The sequence below is a fragment of the Lissotriton vulgaris genome, chromosome 8 (genome assembly GCF_964263255.1).
Source record: "Lissotriton vulgaris chromosome 8, aLisVul1.2, whole genome shotgun sequence".
In the NCBI taxonomy this organism is placed as follows: domain Eukaryota; kingdom Metazoa; phylum Chordata; class Amphibia; order Caudata; family Salamandridae; genus Lissotriton; species Lissotriton vulgaris.
The window spans coordinates 231,554,539-231,578,022 of NC_141696.1; positions in this window are offsets into that span (position 1 = coordinate 231,554,539).

Genomic DNA, 23,484 nt, shown 5'->3' on the forward strand with positions numbered 1-23,484 from the left:
CTCCTTCTCCTATTAATGAGCCATTCTGATCAACTTCTAGCACTGCAACAAGCATACAATCCTTCTTCCTCCACATGCACTGTCATTGTGCCTGACTTGGTCCATTAGAAACTGCAAGTGTGGCTACAAATTGTGGAAACGTGTTGCTTAGTGTTTCATTTTGAGGTTGAGCTAGATTTTGCTGACATTTTCAGTTCTGTGGCTAACGATTTATATTATGCTGCATTTGAGGTTGAATAACTGTATTCAATATGTTCTGCACAGGTAGGGCTTGGAGCATTGACCACTGACCATACTGTACCTTTGTAGGCAGATTTTGTTGCATGGGATTAATTTGAGTCATCATTTGTGTTCCATTTGCAAATTGTTTTACATTATATCTACTAGTTCATTTCAGATGACAATCTTTACCACAAATGTGAGAAAAGATTGCATCTGAATATTATTAACAATATTATTAAAAACCTTTATTACTGCTACCACGGAAACCATTTCGACTACCTCCTGAAGAACTCTGAAATTGCAGGCCAGAAGCTTGAAAAACAAACTGACCACCTTTCTGAAAAACAGAAAGTCTGCTCCAGAATCAACTTCTCTTTAGTCAATTTCTTTTGCAATTCACAATATTCACTATAATGTTTTGCGTAGCCAAGAATCTCATCCAACAATACATCACATTATGCTGAATCTGTGCACTCAACTCCAGACTCAAAACTAACACAAAAGCAGAAACAAATCCCAGCTCACCTTCCTCTATTGGGTTATCCATTCCATTGTGTTGACTGTAAATCCACATTATTCTCTCACAATATGCATGAATTGATTCTGCATTTTGTGTTGATCTCATAATTAATTTTTGACCAATTAACCTGTTTTGATGGAACCTCTCCCTTTCAATGCTTAATTAGTTGAGCATATTTTTGCATGACTATTGCTGGAGGTTGTAACTAGGACAACCTCTCCTTGTTTCTTACTCTGGCCACTTTACATTGTTCTTACATTCATTCTATAAATCCTTATGCACAATAATTGAAAATGTTGCATCAAAATATTCCCATAGCACTTTGAAATAGTCACAGTTCTATCCTCCTCCGTGTGCCACTTTCTGGCTCCTTCCTAAGTTTTGGTAAATCTTTTGTAAAGGTCGAAAGATCTCACACACCCCTGGGGATGTCATGCTTCATCACTGGGCGTTTGCTCCTCGTCGGGCCATTGGTGCAATGCCTTAAAAGTCCTCTGAAGTGTCACTTTAGTGGATATCTTTTTGTGGTTTAACGCCATGTGGTGAAGGGTGCAGGTAGAAAGGAGTCTCAAAAGTGTAGGTTGACCGTGAATGTGAAACTGAGTGAGTTAAAACTGTCAGGAAGTCGTTCTTCACATCTCTCTTAGGTTCCCCGACGAAAACCATTTTCTTTAGCTGTCTTTTCTGTGTCTCTAGGAAAACGACCCCCTCTTGTTGAAATTGACTTATACTTTCAGAGCATAATCTGCTCCTAGTTTCTTTCTCTCCTTTTTGATTTTATACTGACACTCTAATAAAGCCAGCTGGCCTGCCTTACATTTATTGACACCACCTATATTGTGATGCTGCATCTGGTATAGGTGGGGGAGTTGTGAGCAAGGGGTTCAGGATCCAGTGGGAGTATAATGTGATATGGGGGTGTCACCAAACGATTTCTACCTACCTGATGTGCATATTTGTCATTTAATGCATAGTATTTAGTAGTGTATATGTAATAAAAACTTATTTTCCTTAAATAGAAAAATCATGCCAGTGAATTGGGATTACTGGCACAGACCACCTCCTTAAAGCAGGCCCTGGTGTGCTTTTCTACCCTGAGAAAGTCAGATGCTACAATGGAGTACTTTGTTCCCAGTAAAAGGAAAATTGTGGACTTATTACTGATGAAGGACTCACATATTTTGCAGCCAATAACCTAATTTCTCATAGTATGTTATTGTGTTATGTCCTATTATTTAATTTCTACTCTGTATATGTCAACAGATGACAATGCAAATCTAGGCAAAATCAGCACGTGGTTTAAAGTTACTATGAAATGCAGCCACTTTACCACTATCCAATGTAAAAAGGTGCTGCTTCAGCTTTTGAAATTTTTAAGACACCAAGCAAACTAAAACTGAGGCAGAGAGTACATCTCATATTAGCACTTGCAATACTCACTTTATATGATATGGTTCTGTATCTTCTTATTTTTGTTAGATGGAAAAGACCAAGTATTGTGTTAATACAATATTACATTTTTACATTTGAGAGATAATATACAGGATTTCGAATGGGAAATATGAGATGTGCCAGTGTAGACTTGGAATTGTAAATTAGAAAAGGTCAAAGAAAAGATAAAGCCTTCTGGCTGAATGCTGATCAAAATACTAATGACATATGCAGAAGGACGTAGAGCTATCGAAGGAAGATTAAATGCTTGCCTGGCTCAAGAATAAATATGAAATTTATTCCATTCAGGAATATTAAGGGATTCTAATGTGTAATGCTATTAGATTATATTGGAATGTATTCCATGTCCAGAGTGCCTCATAGGTGTCCTAACATACAAGAGATAGAGAGGTTATAATGGCAGTGTGCAACTAGGAAAGAAAGAACTGCACAAGGCAATACTAGATGAAGCAATTCGGATTCGAGGGGTATTGCAGGACTTGTAATGTCTTAAGAAGCAAACTTTCAAGAGTTATTGAAGCGCATCCCTTGCTCTTCGTGGCCCAGACTTATTAACATTTTGTACTGGGTTTGTGTCGGGATTGTGATGCAAATCCAGTGCAATGTTTTTGTGGTGGGATGACATTTCAATGCAAATCATGATTTCCATTGGAAAGTACCTTAAAGTCAAACTAAGTAGCCTTATGGGTTTTGATGCAACTCCCTTTCTGCTAACAGTTGTAGACAGGGATTTGGGTAAACAATGACACCTTCTTGAGGTAGTAGTAACAACCAGGTAAGTGTTAAAAACACAACGTAGCCCCTGCACTATATATGGTCGATATCTTCTTGGTAAATTTGGTCTTGGTTAAGCTAGTTGGGCCTGTACAGAGGAACATTAAACTGGTGGACAACACCAAGAACTTTACGTCTTTTGAACTTTTATATATGCACTAATGTTCTCCTACCATGAAAGTCTTGATGTGCGCAGTTAACTAGCTTAACCAAGACCAAATTTACCAAGAAGATATCGACCATATATAGTGCAGGGGCTACGTTGTGTTTTTGCAATTTGTGTGGATCTCCTTGGTCCAACTTTGAGCGGTTGTGAGGGATTACCGCCCGCCCTTTTGCCTATACTGTTTACTTGATGTTACTTGACACTTTGCGGTTACTCAGGTGTGCGCCTAGTCCTTCTGGAACACCCCAAAAACCCTCCTAGCTGTATAACAGGTAAGTGTTAAAAGCCTTCATATTTTTCAAGCTTTGCATGTGTACTGCACTTTACAGTAATATACAGAATGGTAAAGACTATTAAAGCATAGTTTTTGTACTGGAAAGAACCCATTCCAGAACAAAGCATATGTTTGACAAAACTCAAAAACCCTTACCCTATGGTATCCTGGATAAATCCCCCAGACCACAAGTATATATGAGGATTTTATTGATGGCCACTTTTCCGGTAAACAAATTGAAAGTGGATATGGTAGGCATCATACAGATCCTGAGATGCTATTTGATGAAACTTACCAAGCTTTCTTTCCACCATCCATTAGACACGTGCTTCTGAACACTGACACACCTACAGTACGCTTGCCTGATGGATCTCAGGTAATAGAGGCCGGACCTAAATCTCGAGCATGGGACCTTACCAGCCCTGGGCTAAATGCTGTAGCTGTGGTTGCTGGGAAGTAAAGGGGACACATCTTTATGCCCTGTCGACCAACCTACTCTCTCCTACAGACGCCAATGTCCATGTGCCATCAGAGGTTTTGTGGAACCCTGTGATTCCAGATGATGTCGCAAAGTGTCCCAAATTACACTTTTTGAATGAAAACTAGCACTTGTCCTTTGCCACTATGCATAGAGTTGAATAATCTCTGCATAGATTAGAATAGCATCCTGAAAAGCGGGGACATCATTAACCTCCTTAAAGAAAGAACTGGTGGCTGATGCCAGGCCGAAAGGGATATGCAAATACATATATGCTCCTAAATTAGTAATACATTTTGTTAGCTCCTGTGATTCCTTGGCTAATGCAACTTGGTGGTTAGATGTCTTTAAGCCAATTTTTGAATATTGCATTGCCAAATATAGAAAGAATTTCATGTATGCGTGGTAATGGATAACATTCAATAGCAACATTCAGGTTCAATGAGAGCAGTTTTGTAAATAATTTCACTTGGCCCCCCCTTTTTCTCCTAATTACAATAGCAGAAACCCATTCAGCAGAATCGACATGCTTGATGATGCACTGCATGCAAAACTCATCTAATACTGCTTTGAAATCACCTCTTACACTTAATGCAACATTACGAACCTTATCAGCCACTGGAACTACATTTCTTAACATAATGCTGTGCTCAACTCTTTCTACTTGACCAATTTTGTCAGAGAGGACAACTCCAACTTTTTCTTAAATATTAATTAAACAAGCATCTATCTGTTCAGTTAACAAGTCATGTGTTTGAGTTACCAGGCCTACGGGTCATACCAGGTCTTCCTTGATCTACTCCCTCAAGTATTTCTTTATATTTTTCAGTCGCGTTGATTTCTTTCAAAAGAGATCTGTCCTTGAATTTCAATGTATCCTCAAATAAACCACGAGTATTAATGCAACGCCCACTATATGCCACAGAATTAAGATCAGACTTCTTTAAAGCAATATTTGACCATTTTTTAAAAATGTTTACGTGTCCAAATGGTGACAGGGGATCCCAAATCAACCATAGCTTCCACTTCACGATCCTTTATTACTATTTGCCAATAATATCCAAGTTTCTCAGGAATGGCACGTTAAGCAATTTCGACATCCACCATCAAACGAAGACTCACAACAACATCATGCACATATTGTATATTATTATTCACACAGTTCATTTTTGCACTTTGTTGAACTGCTTTACAAACATGCCAAACCTTTTTTGCATTTCATACTTTTTTCGATAACAGCGCACTCGAAGCTATTACCAATATGTAAGCATGAACCATAGCTATGACACTGTGCATTATTTTTATTTTTATATTTCCTTACATCGTTTCTTATCACGTGGAGGTAAATGAAGTAGACCCCAAACCTTCACATTGTCAGCTAAAATTCTTGAAGATGCCTGCAATCTTTCATTACCACACTAGGTTCTTCGTCTAATTGATGTCCCAATGCTTCTATAGCCAGGCTTAGGTTCTACTTCTAGAAGATGATCAAACAGAGTTTGTTCCTCTTCCTCCAATACGTTAAGCAGAAGGGCAAACTTCCTTTAACTATCGATCTGGCTGATGGATGGCTCTTGATAGTTTTCAAAAGCTCTTAACCACTCCTTACATTTGATAAGTGGTTTAACTGGCCTTTGAAGAAAAGGGAAAGGATGCATAATGCTGGGTGACGCCACCATGGCTAAAATCATCATTTACAGACACTCTCTACAGAGTTTACCCTCCAGTAACTGAATTGACCAGATTGTAGTGGCCGAGTGTACTTAATTATTTGTCGCTCCCTAACTGGCCTGAGTAGTGAACAAAACCAGCAGTCTTTACTGCTTAAAGATATAGAAGGTGTTTCCTTACGAGTTTTTATTTGTGTTTTTTTCAAAACCCTTAAATGTAAACAGGGTCCAGGACTGGCATATAACATCTTTCCCACATACCTTAGAGATCCAAAGGAGCAGTCACGCAGCATGATGAGGGGTATATGGTCTAAATATCTAGTCCAAAATATCGAGAAACACAAATATCGAGTCCAAAATATAGAATGGACAAAATATCGAATGGACAGAATATAGACATCAAAAATATTGTTTTGAAGGTAAGTAATGTAATATCGATTTAAAAAATATAGACAGTCAAAATATCGAAGTGCATAATATAGGTTATTAAAAATATCGAATTTTTAATAATATCGATTTTTTAAAGTGTTTTGTATGTTAGTATATGTCTGAAAAGTGTATCTTTTATTGTAATTTATTTTAAGTAATTAATTTTATGTTATTTAATTTTTGCGTAATTTAATTCTGTAGCGGGATGTGGGTTTATAGGAGAATAGGGTGGGAAGTAATTTAATTATAATTAATTAAATATGTTAATTAATTTATTGGTATTTATTTTGAATAAATTGTTAATTAATTTTTAATTGGTAATTAATTAATTATTAATTGATCATTACTGTTTATTAATGTATTAATTGATAATTATGTGAATAATATTAAATTATTTTCTGTAGTGGGTTGTGGGTTTATAGGGGAATAGGGTGGGAAGTAATTTATTTATAATTCATTAAATATGTTAATTAATTTATTGGTATTTATTTTTAATACATTGTTAAATAATTTTTAATAGGTAATTAATTAATTCTTAATTGCTAATTAATTTTTATTAATTGATTAATTGATAATCATGTGAATAATATTAATTTATTTTCTGTAGCGGGTTGTGGGTTTATAGGGGAATAGGGTGGGAAGTAATTTAATTATAATTAATTAAATATGTTAATTTATTTATTGGTATTTATTTTGAATAAATTGTTAATTAATTTTTAATTGGTAAATAATTAATTCCTAATTGGTAATTAATTTGTATTTATTGATGAATTGATAATTATGTGAATGATATTAATTTATTTTCACTAGAGTGGGAATAGTAAAATTTACCCCTATGCTATCCAACGCTTTCCCTACTGTTGCACTCTCTGGAGTGGGAATAGTAATTTTTACCCCTACGCTATCCAACGCTTTCCCTACTGTTGCACTCTCTGGAGTGGGAATAGTAATTTTTACCCCTACGCTATCCAACGCCTTCCCTACTGTTGCATTTCCTGGAGTGGGAATAGTAATTTTTACCCCTACGCTATCCAACGCTTTCCCTACTGTTGCACTCTCTGGAGTGGGAATAGTAATTTTTACCCCTACGCTATCCAACGCCTTCCCTACTGTTGCACTCTCTGGAGTGGGAATAGTAATGTTTACCCCTACGCTATCCAACGTTTTCCCTACTGTTGCACTCTCTGGAGTGGGAATAGTAATTTTTACCCCTACGCTATCCAACGCTTTCCCTACTGTTACACTCTTTGGAGTGGGAATAGTAATTTTTATCCCTACGCTATCCAACGCTTTCCCTACTGTTGCACTTCCTGTGGTGGGAATAGTAATTTTTACACTCTCGCTATCCTACGGTAATAATATTGTGTATTTTTTATGAATATGAATATTATATATATATATATATGTTTTAACAGATATGATTGTATATTTTTATTTTTATGAGTTACATTATTTATTTAATAATTTTAAGGTAATTTAAGTATTTGTAAGTATATTTTAGCTATTTATTTTTAATATTTTTGTAATTTTACATTATTTTTAAGAAATTGGATATTTTTACAAAGTATATATTTTTAAACGATATTTTGGATTCGATATTTTGTTACCCGTTTGTAGATAGGAATTCGATATTTTGTCTGTCGATATTTTGGGATCGATATTTTGGGTAGTCTATATTTTGTCTGTCGATATTTAGTTAGTGATCCATGATGAGGACAGACGCCACACATGCATACAATTGTATGTTTGAGCAGTTAGGCTTCTCCGTTGCTGCATGACCCACCTGACCGTAACATCCTCGCAACTCCTTGGAAGCATCCCTCCCATCCAGGCTGAAAACTTCAAATTTACTTACCATGTGCCTGTTAAAAGTGTAACATTTTCTAGCTATCACGTCAAAGAACTTTGAGTTCTATTAAGGAAGTCGAGGCCAGGATTATGCTTTCTCTTGCTTTACTGCAAAACACAGCAGCCAATGAAAACAACCATCCTCCAAAGAAAAAACTTTATTTCCTATGAACACTTCTTATGACATCACAATACCATTCGCCAATCAGGCCTCAGAGAGCCCTATAAGATGCGTTAACCTCATAGTCTTTCCTCTTGTTTTTCCAGAGTCCAACATTAATAATTTAGAACTTTGCATATAGCCAGGTTCTGAGCTGGGATGGTGCAGTGAGCTAAAAAACGGTGTTGGATTAAGACCTGATCTCTTGACTGGGTTAGAGTATTCTGCTTAATTCAGAAACTCTGTCCTTCACCACCCCCTGTTGTTTAATTATTTTTTCCACCATAAGCGTGGAAGGGTATACTCAGACGTGAGTCCCTTGCTCATTGCACCATCAGGATTCAAGCAAGCCGGGCCGAAGACGGCTGAAATGCCAGAAACCGGTCCCCGGTAGCTTGTTTCCTTCCCAGTGAAAGAATTGGCTTGGTAGTTTGGTTTGCCCTGTTCCCATGATGCACTGGGCCAGGGACAGACTAATTTGCATATAGCCAGGTTCTGAGCTGGGATGGTGCAGTGAGCTAAAAAACGGTGTTGGATTAAGACCTGATCTCTTGACTGGGTTAGAGTATTCTGCTTAATTCAGAAACTCTGTCCTTCACCACCCCCTGTTGTTTAATTATTTTGTCCACCATAAGCGTGGAAGGGTATACTCAGACGTGAGTCCCTTGCTCATTGCACCATCAGAATTCAAGCAAGCCGGGCCGGAGACGGCTGAAATGCCAGAAACCGGTCCCCGGTAGCTTGTTTCCTTCCCAGTGAAAGAATTGGCTTGGTAGTTTGGTTTGCCCTGTTCCCATGATGCACTGGGCCAGGGACAGACTAATTTGCATATAGCCAGGTTCTGAGCTGGGATGGTGCAGTGAGCTAAAAAACGGTGTTGGATTAAGCCCTGATCTCTTGACTGGGTTAGAGTATTCTGCTTAATTCAGAAACTCTGTCCTTCACCACCCCCTGTTGTTTAATTACTGCAAAAAACAGCAGCCAATGAAAACAACCATCCTCCAAACAAAAAACTTTATTTCCTATGAACACTTCTTATGACATCACAATACCATTCGCCAATCAGGCCTCAGAGAGCCCTATAAGATGCGTTAACCTCATAGTCTTTCCTCTTGCTTTTCCAGAGTCCAACATTAATAATTTAGAACTTTTCAGAGCAAACTCGAACTGAGCTGTGGACATCCCCATCCGTAAACATCATCTGCGACATGCTGTCCCTTCCAGAGCCACGCTCTATATATGCGTAAAATGGAATATTAAAAATGGGTGCAAATCGCACATGAATCCACCCACATCGGTTCAAACGTTATCTAAATATAAGTACATTGCTATTCACTGGTGACCAACAACCCCGACATGCCTCCAGTTAACTCTCAAGTGAGAGAACATGCTGATGAGTATACACCAATGGCCTACCTCCCAATTTTCACAGTCTTCACATACAGTTTCTTTGTCCAGATTAGCGAGAGTATGATACAACCCCGCCCACATTCCAACCGATCTCTAACACAGGAAGTGCTTTTATAGCCCTTTGCTCATCAAGGGGAGAAACAATATTACATTCAGAACACTTTCCAGTGTGCTGGAAAATGAAGCACATATGCTTCGCAAGGCATGTGAATTATATGCGCAACATGGTTATCGCATTTGCGAGCAGCAATAAATTACAGACCCAACCACATTTAAAGCAATCAAAATGAATAGGTGCCTCCCGCAACCCCACCCTCGACCACAGTTCTCGGCGCAGCACCACCAGGCTTCCCCGCCTGCCTCCACACTCAAGCAACAGGGGCAACTGCTTCATTTACATGTACTGGCAGTTAACCACACCACGGGCGCCCCTTCACAACGGAACCCAAAGTAACAGTCATCAACAAAACATGTACAATACGATAATACCACAAAATATAATACAAACCAAATCAACACTAGGCCACTGCCCCCCTGACCCAGCCCACCACATTTTACCCGTCACCGACCGGACACTGCTCTCCACGTTAACGACGCTCATGTGACCCTGCTGTGGTCCGAAGAGACAAGGAGAACGAAACTCTCAGAGCCCACCCTTAAATAACCTGCTAAGTTTAATTTCTTCCTGATGACATCAATTGGGCCAGCTCTTCTTTATCCAGCCTCTCTTCTCAGGGCCAGCCCCTGAAGGAACCTCAGCCCCGTGGTGCTACTAAGGGCGCTCCTCCGCTACCATACGCCAATCAGGCCTCAGAGAGCCCTATAAGATGTGTTAACCTCATAGTCTTTCCTCTTTCTTTGCGAGAGTCCAACATTAACAATTTAGAACTTTTCAGAGCAAACTCCACCAGAGCTGGGGACATCCCCATTAGTAAACATCATCTGCGACATATTGAAGGAACTCCAATCGCCATCTGTAACAAAGCCAGATCCAAGCGATCTCAAATTTTAACCAGAACTTCTAGATGCAGAACAATGTTCAACCCTGCTTTCCTTCAGTTCCTGAAAAAAGATCACACCATGTAAGAAACCAGAAAAGGATTGTGCGAGTAAATCTAAGGGTGGGCCATAATACATAAACCAACATATACTGGCAGAATAACTTTTCACAAATGATATATGGCAGATTATTATGTTTAAATACTTACAGAATACCAATGGGTGGTATAATCCTCACCTCCGTGACCTTAATAGAATTGAAAATTATTTGAAGTGATAGCTAGAAAATGTGATATTCTATGTCAGGACTTGAGGCTTTGAATTATGCTTTGGATTATGCTTTGTCAAGCTGACCAACGACCACAGATACAACATCAACAGATACAACATCAAACACTTTAAATGCTGAATCAGAAGACCAATAAGCCACTGCCATGATATCCTCCAAATGAGATCTCAGGGAAAAAGTCTTAGAGGCCATAGCTCCCCTAACTGAATGTGCACCAAACTGAGATGTATACATTCCTACTTCAGAAAGCAACCACCTTACTGTAGTGAACGAGGCGCTCTTGTGATTTGGCACCCTGTGATGACCTTCAACTATCACCATTTTAACTGACTTTAGTGTGTTATTTTACCCTAGCCTTAATGTAGGATGGTCCTGCATATGCCTGCTTCTCTTCTGTCTTGTAATCTTGTTGTCTTTAAGTGAGAGCTGTCATGGAGTAGAACTGCACATTTATAGTATAAGTTCTTACTATTGGCTTTGACATGGCCTCATGTCATCTTGCTTCCTGACTTTGCCTTAAATCTGCGTGCACAGCAATGCTTGTCATTCATATTCATATTTTCCTCACTTGTTTTTCGCACCTCACCGACCAGAGTGAACTGGATATTATCTCTAGAATGTGCAACTCTCCCTCGAAGTCAAAATACGGGAGCTAGGCCAGCCCCCGTCTTGGCTGGCTGGGTTTTTTCTAATGAGAAGGGGGCGGGGTTTTCTAGAAGTTTTGTCCTACGTTTAGTAATGATATTTAAGCTGGGTACCTGCGGGGGCCAGGTGGGAAGTTCCCCACAGAATAGACGTATTGCTGTGGAGATGACGAGTCCTGATGGAAACTCCTTCCTGGGCTATTGACGGACTTCCTACAGCTTGAGCTGGCAAAAATGATGCAAATTCAATCGGTGAGGTGGTCCTAATCACTCTTTCTCTTGTATATATTTTCTACTCTTTGCTATCTGTACCTACTGCATGTTATTTCAATTGTCATTTAATCATTCATTTGACATTTGGGAATCTGCATTTACTGATATATTTGGCCTACCTTTTTAAATATTGCATTAATAAACTTGTGTTTGTTATCTTAAAAAGCACCTGAATTTGTCTTTTTGCCTCCAGAGGGGGAGTGCTGCACAAACATGTATTATTTAGAGGTGCAGTAATAAATTTGCCTCCCAGAGTGGGAGTGCAAGGGTGAGAAGTCACATTCATTACACTTACCCACCAAGCCAAGGTGACAGATTTTCATAGGAGAGAATACTCTGGTCCTTAAATCCAGGACTTTGACATCAGAAACACTCCTAAAAGAAATCAGGTATTGTAACAACATGAGTGTTTTTCTTTTTTCATTCAGCCCCCATTCACCAATAAGTAATCTCATAAATGATGACTGAATTATTTTGTTCTTTTTTCCCCTGCTGCCTAACAAAACTATCCAATCAACTGATCGCAAAGCACCCCAGGAAACCCCCCTCAGAAAAAAAGTATTGTTGTTTAGCTACCCTTTAGAACTCCCTACTACCTCTGGCATGAGGCCATTTATTCTTTATGCTTCTGCAGAGCCTTTATTTGCTCATAAAAATTACTAGTCTCTTTTGGGTCCCTAAAGCTCTGCATCTTATTGTCCCACATTATTTTTAGCAGGGCTGTGAATCTCAGCTAGGCTGTGGTGCCAAGCAATCGAAATTCAAGTATGAATTTTCCCAGCTCCCACTGTCGGTCAAGTGTTGTCTTAGAGATGTCTGATTCGACACAAAATGACCATTCCCCTTTGGTGAAACTGGCAGCTTTCAAAGAATTCAGTCTTTAAGAGTGTAAGTATTGAAGTTGACCAGGATTTTCCTCACATTTTTCCTATTGGGGTTTTTCGAGAAAGCGTCTCGGTGGATCCTCTGGATGTCCGCCTCCAACTCCAGAGCATCTATAAAAGGGATAAATCCCTTTAGTAGGCTAATGACGAAGTCTTTAATATTGTCACCCTCGAGGCCCTCTGGAATATTAAGAATTCTAATGTTGCTGCGCCTGACGTTATTTTCAAAAGATTCTAGTTTATCCAATAGCCCCCTCCCCCTCTTTTTTAGAGTTTGAATTTCAGCTTGATTAAACTCTAATTCCCTATTAAGGGTCTTCAAGGAGGCCTCCATAGAGCAAATTCTCTCTGTGATGGCCGACATTCTAGCCTCCAAAGTCTTGCAAGTCTCTTGAATATTGCTTTGGTTTCTCTCTGATATGGCACACTTGCTTTTACTCTCTGTGGTTAGAGCATCTTACATTCCGACCGCACCCTATTTCATCTTGGTGTCATCCGTTGGTCTGGGCATAGTAACTCCTCTTGTAGAGCTCGAATATTGTTCCCCCCTCCTCCGAGGGTTAGTCCCAATACCACCTAGTTTTTTAAATCTATAAACTGTAGTAACACAGATACAGAATCCCTCTGTGCTTTGTAGTTCTGACTCCATATTAGCTAAACTCTCTGCCTTGTCTTCCACAGAGCTAATCAATTTATTTGTGAGGGCAATCAAAAGAAGAGTTTTACGAGGCCCTTTAATCTGCGACTTGGCCTGTCCCTTAAAAAAAGATCTCAAAGAGGGGGTTATTTTTGCGCGCTCCAAATTCTTTTCATGCAAGCCTGGGGTGGAAGAGGGTTGTGCTGCAGCTATGAGTGAGGCTTGGGTATGATCTAAGCTAAGCTTTCTGATTTCTGGGTTTTAGTTTTCCTACTCCCTTGCTTACACTCAATTGTTTTATATAAAGGGCCTTGGGAGAGCTAGGAGATGTCTATTGTACAGGTATTATGGTTCTTTAAGGAGTATCTGTTTGGCTTCCTCATACAGCTATCAGCAGCATGTACAACCAGAAGTGCAGCTGAACCCCCCAGACTTACATGACCAGATCACTCAAGCTCCTCCTTCATATGTTTCTTCTTTCCTTCCTGCTCTTATTTCTCTTCTTTACTGGCCTCCAGGCAAATGAGGCTCCAGAAACCATGCTCCAGCGTCTTGCCCATCTTGGGCTCATGTGCAGAGAATAAGTCAAACGATCACTGCTGTGGCCCGGGGAGCCTGTTTTCTGCAATTACGTTCAGAGAGCTTCTGATCCCCAGGCAGAGTTAGGGACACCCGGTGGGAGTTGATCCTCCCAGGCACACCCCAGAAGGAGACACAAGAGACAGTGTGCCTCTCCCTAAGCACTTTGGCTGCTACCTGGAGCAGCTACCCCCTGCCCATGGGAGAAAACGCTTAGCGGTGCAGCCGGCCGGCATCTACCGGAAAGCCGGGTGCACCGAAATGGAGGCGAGACGAAGAGACGAAGAGACCAATGCACCGGTCTACAGAAGGTGAGTCGGAAGTTGAAGTGAGAACGGAATGCCAAATCCGGTAAGTGAGGTCATGAGGCTGATGCAGGCTAATTCATTCCTGGACAAATCTTCATTAGCGGGCCAGGCCTTAAAAACCTGAGAACAACATCCACATCCAATAAAGTAGAATACTGTGGCTTAGGAGGTTGAATCAAATTAACACCTCTTAACAGTTTACAGACCAAAGGATGTTGACCCACGGGGCAACCATTCAAAGGTTGATGGCCTGCTCAAATAGCTGATTGATAGTTGTTAACTAGTCTGCGGGCACCTAGGGTAACCTAGCAAACCTATACATTTGTGAAAACTAGATACCCAGGAGACTCCAGCATGGGGTGACTTGTCTCGCTCTAACCAGGTTCTGTTGCCCAAAATCCCTTGCAAACCTCAAACTTTGTCAAACAAAACGCATTTTCCTCACATTTCTGTGGTGGAAAGTTCTGAAATCTGCATGGATACACCTAATTCAACCCGCCCCGCATTCCCCAAAGTCTTGCAAGAAAAATGGTACCTCACTTGTGTGAGTAGGCATAGTGCCCGTGACATCAAACGGCCCACAACACAACATGGAAACCTCACATTTTTACAATAAAAATTTACCCTTTTTTTTGCAAAGTGCCTAGCTGTAGATTTTGAACCCTAGGTCTGCTGGCACCTAGGGAACCCGAGCAAACCAATACGTTTTTCAAAACTAGAATCCAAGGGGAATCCAGGATGGGATGACTTGTCTGGCTCTCACCAGTTTCTGTTACCCAGAATCCCTTGCAAACCTCAAACTTTGTCCAAAAAAAAAACCACATTTTCCTCACATTTCTGTGGTGGATAGTTCTGGAATCTTCGTGGATCCACAAAATTCCACCCACCCCGCATTTCCCAAAGTCTTTCAAGAATAATGGTACCTCACTTGTGTAGGTAGGCCTATTGCCTGCGACAGGAAACGGCCCACATTGCAACTTGGAAACACCACATCTTCACAGTGAAAACCAACCAAGTTTTTGAAAAGAGCCTATTTGGAGATTTTGAACCCTATCTCTGCCGGTACCTAGGGAAACCTAGTAAACCTATACATTTGTGAAAACGTGACACCCAGGAGACTCCAGCATGGGGTGACTTGTCTGGCTCTCACCAGGTTCTGTTGCCCAGAATCCCTTGCAAACCTCAAACTTTGTCAAACAAAACACATTTTCCTCACATTTCTGTGGTGGAAGGTTCTGGAATCTACGTGGATACACAAAATCCACCCACCCCGCATTCCGTAAAGTCTTGCAAGAAAAATGGTACCTCACTTGTGTGGGTAGGCCTAGTGCCCCTGACAACAAACGACCCAAAACACAACATGGAAACACCACATTTTGTACTGTAAAAATTGACCCTTTTTTTGCAAAGTGCCTAGCTGTAGATTTTGAACCCTAGCTCTGTCAGCACCTAGGGAACCCTAGCAAACCTATACATTTTTCAAACCTAGAAGCCCAGGGAAATCCAGGATGGGGTGACTTGTCTGGCTCTCACCAGGTTCTGTTACCCAGAATCCCTTGCAAACCTTAAACTTTGTCAAAAAAAGACATTTTCCTCACATTTTTGTGGCTAAAAGTCTGGAATCTGCGCGGATCAACAAAAATCCACCCACCCGCATTCCTCAACGTCTTCCGAGAAAAGTGATACCTCACTGGTTTGGGTGGGCCTAGTGACTGCGACAGAAAACGTCCCAAATCGCAACATGGACACACCACATTTTTACAGTGAAAAAGGACCTTTATTTTGCAAAGTGCCTAGCTGTAGATTTTGAACCCTAGCTCTGCCAGCACCCAGGGAACCCTAGCAAACCTATACATTTTTAAAAACTAGAAACCCAGGGAAATCCAGGATGGGGTGACTTGTCTGGCTCTCAGCAGGTTCTGTTACCAAGAATCTCTTGCAAACCTCAAACTTTATAAAAAAATCACATTTTCCTCACATTTCCGTGGCTGAAAGTTCTGCAATATGCGTGGATCCACACAATTCCACCCACCCACCTTCACTAAAGTCTTCTGAGAAAAATGGTACCTCACTGGTGTGGTTAGGCTTAGTGACTGCAACAGGAAACGTACCAAAACGCAACATGGACACACCACATTTTTACAGTGAAAACTGACCTTTATTTTGCAAAGTGCCTAGCTGTAGATTTTGTACCCTAGCTCTGCCGGCACCTAGGGAAACCTAGTAAACCTATACATTTTTGAAAACTAGACACACAGGGGAATGCAGAATGGGGTGACTTGTCTAGCTCTCACAAGGTTGTGTTACCCAGAATCCCTTGCATTCCCCAAACTTTGTCCAAAAAACAAATTTTCATCATATTTCTGTGGTGGAAAGTTCTGGAATCTGATTGGATCCACAAAATTCCATGCACCCCGCATTCTGCAAAGTCTTCCGAGGAAAAAGGGTACCTCACTTGTGTGAGTATCCCTAGTGCCCACGACAGGAAACAGCCCAAAAAGCAACAAGGACACACCACATTTTTACAGTGAATAAGGACCCTATTTTGCAACGTGCCTAGCTGTAAAGTTTGAATCCTAGCTCTGCCGGCACCTAAGGAAATCTAGCAAACCTATACATTTTTGAAAACTAGACACCCAGGGGAATCCAGTAGGTGGTGACTTATCTGGCTTTTACCGGGTTCTGTTACCCAGAATCCCTTGCAAACCTCAAACTTTGTAAAATAAACACATTTCCTTACATTTCTGTGGTGGAAAGTTCTGCAATCTGCGTGGAGCCACAAAATTCCAGTAACCCTGCATTCCCCAGAGTCTTGTGAGAAAAATGGTACCTCACTTGTTTGGGTAGGCCTGGTGTCCACGACAGGAAACGACCCTAAACACAATGTGGACATGCCACATTTTTACAGTGAAAACAGACCCTTTTTTTGTAAAGTGCCTAGATGTAGATTTTGAACCCTAGCTCTTCCGGCACCTACGAAAACCTAGGAAACCTATAGGTTTTTGAAAACTAGCCACCCAGGGGAATCCACAATGGCATGAGTTGTCTGGCTTTCACCAGGTTCTGTTACCCAGAATCCTTAGCAAACCTCAAACTTTGTAAAAGAAAACACATTTTACTCACAATTCTGTGATGGAAAGTTCTGAAATCTGCGTGGATCCACAATATTCCACCCATACCGTATTTCCCAAAGTCTTCCCAAAACAAATGGTACCTCACCTGTGCGGGTAGGCCTCATGCCCGCGACAGGAAACGGCCCAAAATGAAACTTGGAAACACCGCATTTTTACAGTGAAAACGAACCCATTTTTTGCAAAGTGCCTAGTTGTAGGTTTTGAACCCTAGCTCTGCCAGCATCTAGAGAAACCTAGCAAACCTATACATTTGTGAAAACACCCAGGAGACTCCAGAATGAGGTGACTTGTCTGGCTCTCACCAGGTTCTGTTGCCCAGAATCCCTTGCAAACCTCAAACTTTTGCAGTGGTAGAACAATCGCACACCTGATTCAATATGGGTTGAGATATTCAATACAGTTCGGTTGGTGACAGTTGGTAATCCTTTCGGGGCTGAAGGACCAAATTACTGTGAAATATTGCACTGTCCCAAATGTGGGTAGCGTCACCAAATGCACTCGGAGAAAGAAAATTTCATAGTTTCCGCCAACACACATGGAAGGTTACTTTGTTTCCAGCGTTTCGCTATGAGATTGAAACTTTTTCTATCGTGGAATTAAGAAAATACCACGTTAAAAAGTACTGTTAATCCCCTGATGTAGGGCATCTGGCCCGAAATGCATTGGGAAACTATGGGGAAACTATGAATGAACAATAAGAAACGAACATAGATGTTTTTCATGAACTTTATGGTGTGAATGCAACATCAAGATACAAACAAACTTTATTTGGAATAAACCAACTTCAAATGCACAACAAAGTTTTTTGAAATTTTCTTTCTCCGAGTGCATTTGGTGACGCTACCCACGTTTGGGATAGCGCAAACCTCAAACTTTGTCACACAAAACACATTTTCCTCACATTTCTGTGGTGAAAAGTCCTGGAATCTGCAAGAATCCACAAAATTCCACCCACTCCGTATTCCCCAGAGTCTTCCAAGAACAATTGTACCTCACTTGTGTGGGTAGGCCTAGTGCCCGCGACAGGAAAACCAGAATGGTACCCAGATCCCTTGCAAACATCAAAATGCGCTGGAAAAAAAACTAATTTTTCTCAAATTTTAGTGTGGGAAAGTTGTAGGATCACCAGGCTGACACAAATTCCCTACCACCCAGCATTCCCCTAGGATATATGTTTCTATGTAGCTACCTACATTTCAAAATGTGCCTCCAGTAGGAAATCGATCATTATATGATTTAGAATAATACGATCCTTCTGTAATTTTAACAAATTTGTACATTGTTGTTTGTATTGGTTTTTATTACTGTATTTTTTAAATCCCTAATTGAATATTTATTTAAGATGAAATCACTATATATTATTATTTTAATAGTAATTTAAAATTAGAAACTATATATCCAAATGAAATATGAGTCATTTTTAATTTTACACTCTAAAATTGGGATTGTGTATTTTGACATTATATTTAAACGCTCTAAGGAAATAATGTAATTAATTGCTTGCAAGATGTTATGAGTGAAATTCTGCAATTTTTGCACTTTTTAGAAAAAATGTTTTCATTCATCTGATTTGTGGAGACATAGTTCATGCCCCTGTTTAGTATGGTAATTGTTTTTTTTAAACTCTATAATGTATAACTTATATGTTTTTGTCTGCTATATGGTTATATTTTATATACCGAATAAAGCATTTGAAATTTGAAATTTGAATTCCCCTAGGTATCTCTATAAAAATGGTACCTCACTTGTGTGGGTGGGTCAAGGATCCTAAATGTATTGAGGAGACTTCAAAATTACCTATCACAAAACAACCTTGTTTTGCAAGGTTGGTCGCCTGGGGTTTTGCCTGCGGGATCAGCACCCATATTGGGGAACCTACCAAACCTACACATTTCTGAAAACTAGATACCCTGGGGAGTCCAGTGAAGTATGACTTGTGTGGCTTCCAAAACGTTTCCCTACCCAGAATCCCCTGCAAACGTCACATTTTGCTGAAAAAATCAATTTTTTCTCAAATTTTTGCGTGGGAAAGTTGTATTATCACTGGGCTGGCACGCACTTCCTACCACCCAGCATTCCCCCAGGTCTCCCGATAAAAATGGTACCTCATTTGTGTGGGTCGGTCAAGTATCCGCAGCAGGCAAGGTCCTTAAACGTATTGAAGAGACTTCAAAATTACCTATCACAAAACGATCTAGTTTTGCAAGGGGGCGTAACCTGGGTTTTTGGCCGCGGGCTCAGCGTTCATCTAGGGAAACCTATCAAACCCACACATTTCGAAAAATTAGACACCCTGGGGAGTCCAGTGAGGTATGGCTTGCGTGGCTCCCCCCAATGTTTCCCTTCCCAGAATCCCCTGCAAACCTCAAATTTTGCTGAAATAAACCAAATTCTCCTCACTTTTCTGTCTGAGGTATCATTTTACTTGGAAGATCAAGGGGAATGCTAGGTGGTAGGATATTTGTGCCGGCACAGTGGTGTCTAGTTTTCAGAAATGTGTGGGTTTGGTAGGTTTTCCTAGATGGCCGCGAGCCTGGGGCCAAGAAACCTTGTGCCCCCCCCTGCAACACCAGGTAGTTTTGTGTTAGGTCATTTTGAAGTCTCCACAGTACGATTTGGGCCATTTCCGGTTGCAGCCACTTGCCTACCCCCACAAGTGAGGCACCATTTTTATCGGGAGACCTGGGGGAATGCTAGGTGGTAGGAAATTGGCCTCAGCCCGGGGATCCCACAACCTTCCCACACAGAAATTTGAGGAATATGTGATTTTGTTCAGCAAAATTTCAGGTATGCAGGGGATTCTGGGTAGGGAAACGTTGGGGATCCGCGCAAGCAATACCTTTCTAGACTCCCCAGGGTGTCTAGTTTTCAGAAATGTGTTGGTTTGGTAGGATTCCCTAGATGGCCGCTGAGCCTGGTGCCAAAAGCCCAGGTGCCCCTCCCCCCTGGAAAAGCAGGTCATTTTGTGATAGGTAATTTTGATGTTTCCACAATATGTTTTGGACCCTTGCCTGTCGCAGGTATTTGACCCACCCACACGAGTGAGGTATAATTTTTATCTGAAGACTGCGAATGCCGGATGTGTGGAAGTTTGTGGAGCTGCGCAGATTCCAGAACTTTCCATTACAGGAATGTGAGGAAAATGTGTTTTTTTTTACAGTTTGAGGTTTGCAAGGGATTCTGGATAACAGAACCAAATGAGAGCCACACAATTCACCACATCCTGGATTCCCCTGGGTGTCTAGTTTTCAAAAATGAATAGCTTTGCTAGGTTTCCTTGGGTGCCAGCTGCGCTAGGACATAAAATCCACAGGTAGGCACATTCCGAAAAAACAGTCAGTTCCTAGTGGGCTTTCTGCCACCCTGGGAGGGGTAATCGGGGGCTAGTGCCCCGATATGACCCCCAAGAGGAGGCAGAAAGACGGAGGCTATTCTTTGGGGGTGGGGACATTGGGATGCCTAGTCTGGGCAGCCCCCACCCTTAAGTATAAAAAAGCAAGCATAATCGCTGGCGCCTAGTGGGCTCTCTGTCTCCCCTGGGGAAGAACAGGGGCTACTGCCCCCATTTGCCTCCTGTGGGGGCAGAAAGACTGTGGCATCTTTTTTGGGGGGGGGCATTGGCACACACATTCTGGGCAGCCCCCACCCCTGAATTTTGGTACAAATGTATCCCTGGTGCCTAGTGGGCTCTCTGCCCCCCCCCCCTCGGGGGGGGGCAGATAAGGGGCTATTGCCTCATCTGCCTCCCGGGGGGCAGAAAGACTGTGGCAATTTTATTGGGGGTGGTGGTGGGCGTATTGGCATGCCCATTCTGGGCAGCCCCTACCCATAAAAAAAAGCCTGGTGCCTAGTGAGCTTCGCCCACCGGGGACCAGATCAGGGGCTATGGCCCCTATCTGCCTCCTGGGGAGAGCAGAAAGACTGTGGAATTTGTTTGGGGGGTAGGGGCATCGGCATGTCCATTCTGGGCAGCCACCCTTTGGGGGGGAAAATCCCTGGTGCCTAGTGGGCTTTCTGCCCCCGAGAGGGCAGATAAGGTGCTATTGCCCCATCTGCCTCCCAGAGGGGGGCAGAAAGACTGTAGCATTTTATTGGGGGTGGGGCATTGGCATGCCCATTCTGGGCAGTCCCCACCCCTACGTATGTATAAAAAATATCACTGGTGTCTTTTGGGCTTTCTGCCTCAACTGCCTCCTGGGGGACAGAAAGACTGTTGCATTTTTGTTGGGGGTGAGCCGCCCCCACCCCTATGTACAAAAAAAATCCCTAGTGCCTAGTGGGCTTTCTGCCCCTCCAAGGGCAGATCAGGGACTATTGCCCCCACCTGCCTCATGAAAGTCTTGTTCCTTCTTTGGAGGGGTAGAGTAGGGGCATTGGAATGCCCACTCTGGTGCCTTGTGGGCTTTCTGCCCCCCAGTGGGCAAATTAGGGGAAAATGCCCCCATTTGCCTCCTGAGGGGGGGGGGGGGCAGAAAGACTGTTGCATGTTTTCTTTTGGGGGGGGGGCATTGGTATGCCCATTCTGGGCAGCCCCATCTCGAGCATTTTTTAGAAAAAAATATCCATGGCTTCTAGGGTGCTCTCTGCCCCCCTCCCCCCAGGGTTCAGATTAGGGGCTACTGCCCCATATGCTGCCCCCAGGGGGGGCAGAAGGACTGTCTGTGGCAATATTTTATGGGAAGAGCAAAGGCCCTTGCTCAAGGGGCCGCTCCCCCCTCCCTGGAGGCTAGTAGGTGGATTCCTGCTTGGGGATCGCCCTCCAGGGATCCACAAGGGAAGGGTACCATTGGAAAGGGGAGTTTCTCCCATTTCCAAAGATACCTCTCCCATGTGTTTCGGTGCTCTGGAGGCCCCACAAGCACCAAAACTGTTTCAGTTTTATTTTCATTGTAATGACAACAGTGCGCCATGCGCGCGATCGGCATTGCAATGAAAACACAAACCATGCTTTGGGAAGTTGGGGAAGCTCTTCCCCATCTCCCAAAGCAACAAATAAAATTGGAAATCCCTCTGCTGATTACAGGAGAGGGATTTTTTGCAAGTGCGCTCACAACGGAATGGTTCTGTCATGAGCACATTTGCACTAATGCTCATGACGGAACCATTCCATCATGAGCATGGAAATGGTTAAGAGCCAACCAATAAGGAAGATAAGTTATTGCCAAAAGATACGGGTTCTTTCGGTATAGTAGCACTCTGTAGAGACTTACTCGATAGTACCACAGTACTCTGTATTTTTATAAAAAAACATGTAGGCATTTGAACTTATTATTCCCTTAATATCAGAACTGTACTAAACTAAAACTAATTGGAAGTACATCACAGACCTTATTTTTAAACTCATTCTTAAGGTGTATCATAAAACACAGGCAAATTGCTCTGGCTGCCTTCATGTTTTGGAAAAGAACATATTAGCCAATCAGATATTCCCTTGTCATTGCTATGTTCCACTGTAGTACTATGGTACTTCCACAGCCACAGATATCCCAAAACAAAATACCTTACAACTTAACATTTACTTACTCTGCTTACATGCACTATCCCAAAGAATCAACGGGGCACCCTACTATGTAATACTGCCAAATTTAAGAAAAATCCAGTTGACGGTTTACATGTGAAACACAAAAGTCTACGGAACATGCAATGGATTTCAAGCCTGTGCGGGGAACCCCCTTTTTTTTGCACCCCCCTTGGCAATTCGCAGTGAAACTTTAATCTTTCAAAATGAAACGGGGGCAGCAGGTCTGCAAACTTTCATGCCCATCGTCCAATGGGTGCAAAGTTATTAATGGACAAAAATACCAAAAATACCTATCTCTGGTCACCCTAACTGTTTCAACAGAGTGGCTACTGCCTCTCTGTTATATATATATTTAAGTATAGTACACCTACTTACCTATACACACTGACCATGTCGATAGTTTGGTCATCAATATGTTTGCTATGCTATTATAGTAACACAATATTGAAGACTCTGTATTCTGGTACCACTCCATACAAACATAGGGGCATATTTACAAGGGGATAGTGCCACCAGAACATCACTTTTGGCGACAATCTGGTGGCGATATCTCATACTCCTTATTTACAAAGTGGCATTAAGTCACTTAACGTGGCTTAACAAATTGTAAATAAGGTTGCAATGGGTGTTGCAGTGGGCGTTCCGCTGCAACACCCATTGCTTTTTGACACTGCCCCGTATTTACAATGCTGGGGCAGCATCAAAAACTAAGACCAGGGAGTACCTAGTCTTAGACTGACGATACAAGGAGAAATTATTATTTTCTCTTCGTTTTTAGGTCGAGCCCAACAGCGTGCATGCGCTGTCTGCAAG